General features: G+C 43.3%; 1 long non-coding RNA gene across 2 annotated transcripts; it reads right to left on the reverse strand.

The window, feature by feature from the left end:
* Window positions 1–3620: 3620 nt before the first annotated feature.
* Window positions 3621–5502, reverse strand: LOC119335246. 2 transcript variants are annotated; one of them, XR_005161762.1, is made up of 2 exons: window positions 5214–5502; window positions 3621–4768 (listed from the first exon to the last, which is right to left on the reverse strand). It is a non-coding gene; the product is annotated as an uncharacterized LOC119335246 (long non-coding RNA). The 2 variants fall into 2 exon arrangements; XR_005161763.1 differs by having other exon boundaries at window positions 3621–4786.
* Between the last annotated feature and the right edge of the window lie 1486 nt (window positions 5503–6988).

The raw sequence follows: 6988 nt of genomic DNA on the forward strand, positions 1-6988 counted from the left end.
GTTAGCCACCCGCAATCCACGTCGTCAGCCCATGAATCTAGGTACGCATAATGCCGGTGAGCGTCGATCCCAGTTGTTGTTGCACTTGCTCTTGGATAATCTCCGGAATCCGCGCCACTTGTGCCTTGAGTTCTTGAACCTCGCGCGACTGGCTTTCCGAGCTGGTCTTTTTCTCCTTTCGCCCACCAGCGGTATAGTATGACAACCATTTTGTGGACAAGCCTTTGCCGGCCACACGACCAGCTGATGACGGCATACTGAGCTTATCCTTGTTTTTCATTATGTTCAACGCCCTATTTAGAGTGATGTCCCAAGCATGTGTGCTCTGAGACGACCCCGCGCTACTGCTTTCAGTCTCCTTCGCCAGAACAAGCTCAAGCGCCCTGGTCTTCGGATCCGTGGTAAGCTCCTTTGTTATCGGGTCCTCCTTGTACCGAGCCCTGACATAGTTCCTGGTCTTCTTGTCACTGCTGTATTTCTCAAAGCGGGGCGGTAGGCCTTGCTCGGCACGCTCCGCGTCCTCTTTGTCCCATATAGGCTCCGCCACTCTGTAACCCCGGGACCGAGTTTGTGTTCCCCTAAGTTCAACTCCCGCATTTCTTTCCCCCACGGACTTGCTTCGGAGGCTGCACTGCTCTCGCACTTGATCTTGAACTCGTTGTAGTCCTCTTCGCTGATCAAAGGATTTTTCGCCTTGATCTTCTCATAACTATCACCTTTCTCAATCATTCTCTTCACCGCGCTTCTCCAACTAGACAGGGTCGTGCTCAGCCTCGTGAGGGCGGCATTGTTCACTTTATTCCCTGAGAGGCGTGTGTTTTCAAATTCAGCGGGGAACTTGTATCGTTCGTGCAGCTTCGTGAAGAGGAGGTTGCGCAAATTCCCTCGGTCCTTATGCCTAAGGTTCTCGATGTTGATCGAGACGGTGCTCCAGAGAATGCACCCGAGCTGAACCGAGTACCCCTTGACTATATGTTTGGGCTCCATTGGATGCCCGTCAGAGTACACTTGAGTAAATTCCTCCTTGACGGTGCGGAGCGCGTTCGGGCACCGGTCCTTCCGTTGCCTCTTCGGTTGGCTGCCATCTGTGCGTGCGCCACCATCATCAGTGGTGGCATCCTCGGCGGCACCATTAGTGGTGGCATCCTCGGCGGCACCATCAGTGGTGTCATCCCCGACGCCACTAGGGGTTGTGTAGTCAGGATCAGTGTCTTCCGTGGCATCCTCATAGTGGTGAGGTTGTTCCTCCATCTCCTGGGACAGCTCCCAGAATTGCTTGCCGCCCGAACCGCCGGCCTCATCGTTGTGGGCCATGTTTCGCTCTAAATAGGAAAAAAGTTTGGTCAAAAAGTTGGTTATTGTCAAGGAACAAGATCATGGTCTCATCATTTAGGGTTTGTCGACACCGAGGCATCCTAAAAGCTAAGCTTTTATCATTTAGGGTTTGTCGACACCGGGGCACCCTAAAAGGCTAAGCATACATCATTTAGGTTCTCATCGACACCGAGGCACCCTATAGAAGCCAAGGTTTCATCATTTAGGGTTTGTAGACGCCGAGGCACCCTAAATGCTAAGTTAAGTTCTCATCATTTAGGGTTTATCGATTCCGAGGAACCCTAGGTTGGGCCTAATCACTTGGCACTAATCACTTGGCTCTATTGCCACCTATGCAGCAAGAATGGCGGGGCAGTTGATCCTACTTAACTAAGTACTAAGATACTCCGGCCCATGCATTAGTCGCAAGTACCCCATATGTCCTATTTTTAGCAAAGTCATGCTAAAATTTACGGAAAATTTCAGCATGACCTTTGCTGAAAATAGGACATATGGAGTACCCGAATTTGCTGGAACGGAAGTTAATCGACATTCCGGCAAACTCAAGGGTCTCTCGAGGTACCTGCAAAATCATTACCCCACCCCCACCCAGCTCCAACCCCACAACACCCCACAATATCATCACGACACGATGGTCGAAGACAAAACCCCCCAATATCATCAAAATCCTCCAGTTATGAAGTAAAACTCCTGAAGTGTTCCAGGAGTAGAACCTGAAGTGTAGTCAGTGGCTTCACCTATGCCATAGCATACATAGTACATAGAGTTGACATCTCAGCATCGACCACACCACATGTCACAGCATACATAGTACATAGATGATCCAACAGACTACATAGCAGGACAGTTTAAGCATGAACCGCATCATACACAATAGAAGAACTTCACTACACAACTGAAACTCAATTAAGCTATTTAAATAGAGTTCATCTATTTACTAGCAGTACTACTAACTAGCAGTACTTAAACAAGTTAAGCTACTCACTATAGTACTGGCTACTCACTTAAGCTAGAAGCTACAAGTTAAACACATTTTACCAAAGGTATCTTCTTTAGAATGAACTAGTGGTGTTACCCGCGCATTTGCGCGGCTAGAGTTTTTATCTACAATTTATATTCATTTTAACTATTTCCCCTTAAAATACTTATTGTGTTTTGAAATAATCATTTTATATTCTAGTTGTTTTTTTAATTGCGTATGTATGTTTTGTTATGATTCAGAAACTCCTTTTTGTAGCCACATTTGCACATATCAATTTTGCACAGGTTGGTATACATGTCAAATTAGAATTCTATATGAAACTTATACTTCAATGAGATTTTGAATTATAGAACCATAGAAAATGTATGTTATAGATAGAGTGATGTTATGGAAAGAGCTTCTGTTTATCAGAGTGCTAGAAAGAGGTCTTGAAGTCACTATTTGGATAGTATGTAAAATCATGTGCATTTGCATAGCCAGGTATGAGATGGAATGTATGTGCTTTGCCATATATGTAACTGTACATGATTGACTACTATTCTTTGGGAAAACTTTAATTCTATTTGAGCTACTATTACTACTATTGGATATATTTCTACAATAGAAATCAACTTAAAAAGATTATTCATACATTAGTTACCATCCGATGGAAACATCTTCAAGTTGTTATACTTTTACAAATCAAGTGCTCAGATTCAGTGCTTTTTTTGTAGTGGACCTGTAAATAACTTTCTCTTGGTCATATAGGAAATAACAAAATGGTTAGGCTTCATTAGATAGTTCTTTTACAGTACACATATTCTGAAATTCCAATTTATTTTTATTTTTACAGTTAGCCCATCTCAGTCCAACCATGTTGCTTGTATGAAACAACCAGCTGAAACCTGTTTGCATCCATAACGATTCCTTTTGTCAAATTGTCTGACATCACTCCCTCATGCGCTCGTCTCGTTACCTCTACTTAGTTGTGGATATGTTTGGCTCTACTTAGTTTACACAGCAGATTCACATTGAAACACGTCTCTTATTCTGAATTTTGTTCAACTGGTCGTCGTGGCATACCCTAACCACTTAGACATGGATGGGGTACTCAAGTCAAACCATGAACAGCTTGGCACTATCGTTCTTGTGCTAAAGGTTGCACGTGTATGCATCCCGTTTTACTCTGACACAATCCTTAGTATTTTCCCTATCATTGGCGATATAAGTAACTTTCATCCAGGGAAAGATAAAAAAATTAAAAGCATTTTTGTCTATGATGAAGTAGAATGTGCACTTGGAATTCTAATGAGAAGATATCCCGGAACACGTTCTTGTTACACATGTATTTATCATTTAGGTAATAGAGATTACATTGATTAGTTAGATAATAGATATTAGAGAGTACATATCCTCAAATAAAAAGGTATAGATTTGCTCAAATCATGGTGATATCATAGTGTGCAATAGGAAACGATGCCTGCCTGGTTTCTTATAACATCACCTGAGTGTTGCTTTAAATTTCATACTCCCTCGCTCACGCATTCTAAAATACAACTTTGACCATAAATAAGACTAAATATATATTTAGTTTGTTTTATATGACTTAAAGTAATACCACTAAGAGCTTTTGCCGAATAAGAAAATGGCATAATTTTTTTCACATATAAAACATATTTAATTTGTCTAATTTATGATGAAAGTTCAGTTTTGTAATGCGCTGGCCAGAATTGGATTTTTTTTATTTTTTTATTTTGCGTGACTTCAAAATTATATGATTGAAAACTTCTTTTAGTGCACTGGTGGTCGCATTTTCCTGAATTTATTTTTGACCTGCTAGCATTGCACACTCAATGGGAGGATAACTTTCCGTCGACTACAAAGATGTTTTTGGCAACTTTGACAATTTCAAGATGATGTGCCATCTCAATCTTTCGAAGGTGCTCATAGAGGTAGAGTGTGTGTGTGGCGTGTTCATAGGGATGAGTGTATGTGCGTACGTATGAGTGTCTGCGTCTGTATAGTTTGGGCGATGATAGGCGCCGGCGCGCCGGTCCAAATTTGGGCCGGTCGGCGCACCACCACACGATTAGACTATTCTAAACCGTCCGATGCGGTTTTTTCGACCACCTCATAAAAAAAACAAAAACAGGGAGGAAAAAAGAAGGGGGAGAGAGACCAGTGCCGTCCCCGGCTTGCCGCTTCCAAATCTCAAAACTCTCAAAACTAGTCTTTGCCCTGCCGTCGGGGCTGGGGCCAGGGCCGTGGCCGACGAGCACCGACGATGTCTCCCACTCGTGGCCACAGGGATTGCAGCACGACCGCCGATGGGTCACAGCGTGTGGTCACAATGGATGCAGCTTTGACGACAGCCGGTTCCAGCGAGTGGTCGCCATGGTTGCAACATCCTTGCGTCCTCGGCTCCGGCTCGCCGCCATCGTCACCTAGCACCGCCGGCTTCCAGCAAAAAATCTCAGCAAAACAAAAAATCTATGGTGGTCAGTTGAAGCAAAAAAAATGCCGGTTCCAGCCAAAAAGAACACTAGTTCCAGCAAAATCCCAGAAATAACAAATCTCCAACCAATTCGATGTAGCAAAACAAAAAGGCGGTTCCAACAAAAAATTATTATGGTTCCAGCAAAAATACCACAAACATCAAACTTCAAGAAATTTGATTGTAGCAAAACAAACAGCCGGTTCCAGCAACACTTTACCCCGGTTCCAGCAAAAATCCCACTAACAGCAAACTCCAAACACAAAATCGATTGCAGCAAAGGAAACAATCGGTCCCAGCTACAAATTACTGCCGTTCCAGCAAAAATCCCAGAAATAGCAAACTCCAAGGAAACTTGATTGTAGCAAAAAAGACAGCTTGTTCCAGCAACAATGAATTCCGGTTCCAGCAAAAAAAAGGTACCTGGAGAGCTCGCCGCCCATCGCGTGCACACACAGCCCCCTGTCTCCAGTCGCTTTGGGCAACCAACCCCTCCACTGCTGACACGGAGGAGTGGAATAGTGGGTTGGGCACGACTTGTAAGGAGAGAAGGGGATGAGTTCGCCGGAGAAAGCCGACGGCGGCATAAAATGGATGGGAAGCGGCTGAGAAGCTCCGAGTGCGCGGGGCGCGCGGAGGTGGTGGCCCTCGCCGGTGCTGCTGCCGGAGATGCGATTTGAGGATGAGATGGATGCTTGGGAAAGAAAGAATGGCGGGGAAGCGCTGAGAAGGTTCGCGTGAGTGGATAAGGTGCCGGCGTGCGTGAGGATAAGGCGGCGTGGGATGTGAGTCACACGATGAAAAACAATCAGACGGCGCGCGTGCGACCGGCCGAGTCGTTAGCCGGTCGACCGGCCGCAAGCATTTCCCGTATTGTTTTTAGTTTTTTTTCTTCTTAATAGGACAACTCTCCTATTAGCTGTGCACACGTAAGGGAGATTATATTGCTCTTTTTAAAAATTCTGACCGGGATGATGTCATCACTTGTATTAAGGCCATATAAAATTCCTATGCAAACCCAACTAAAAAAGTATTCCTATGCAAACCGGACTCCTATTTTTATTTTATTTTCTGACGGGAACCGGACTCCTATTAGCGATGTACACACGCATGGAAGATCTATTGTTCTTTTCTTAGTTCGGGTTGGTTGCCCATCATCCATCAAGTGGCTACTATCCTTTAAGTACACGTACATTAGATTGGATTTTTTTTTTCCTGATTGGTTGCCTTCCTATGACGATGAAATTAGTATATGTCTTTTGGTCTCAGGCTTGTACGTGTCCTTCTCTGATGGTGATTGCACTATTCCATCTAGAGGCACGTACGTGACAGATTTTTTATGTGCATTACAACGTATGCACATACACAATATTTGTATGTAACGTAATAACTTTAAATCTCAGCCGTTTATATTTAAAAATTAACGGTCTTGATAATTAAATTTGTGTGGACGAACGTGATAGCTTGTTTGCCTCTTGTCTTAACTATATAATAGATAGATGCTTTTACGTGGAGACATAGTTCTGTTAGAATGCATGCTTATACTTCATGTAGTGGTAGAGATACCTTTTTAGTTCAATGTATGTACATAAAAGCTGAAACTGTAAAAAGGGTTAGGTGGAGTGGGGGAGGGTTAGCAATGGCGAGGGAGGGAGGGAGGCCACAGTGCGAGGGGAATAGGTGGAGTGGGGGAGGGTTAGCAATGGTGCACCTCCCCCTAGTGCGCCGTAAATACGACGATAGTGATGGCGCACCTCCCCCTGGTGCGCCATTAGAATTTTGTTTTAATTACTAGCACGACTGGTCAGGTTATATTCCACCTAACCCTATCTCCATCAGAACACGCCCACTAGCCCCACTGGTCAGCATGCAGCACACACACTAGGAGGTCCTGGGTTTGATTCCTAGGCTCCCCAATTTTTGTTTTTATGCATTTAAAATGTTGTTTCATATTTATTTGTGTTTAAATATGTTCAAACTTCTTTAAATCATAACAGTAATATTTTTTTTATAAAAACAGTAATAATTTTTTTTTAAATATCATCAAATTTGTTATTTGAAAATATTTATGAATATGAAAAAATATCATCAAATTTATTATTTGAAAATATCATCAAAATTGTTATTTGAAAATATAATCAAATTTGTTTTTTTTTGCAATTTTACTTGCATTCATTTGTGACGGTGGAGCGGGCCGG

The sequence above is a fragment of the Triticum dicoccoides genome, chromosome 7B (assembly GCF_002162155.2).
Source record: "Triticum dicoccoides isolate Atlit2015 ecotype Zavitan chromosome 7B, WEW_v2.0, whole genome shotgun sequence".
In the NCBI taxonomy this organism is placed as follows: Eukaryota; Viridiplantae; Streptophyta; class Magnoliopsida; order Poales; family Poaceae; genus Triticum; species Triticum dicoccoides.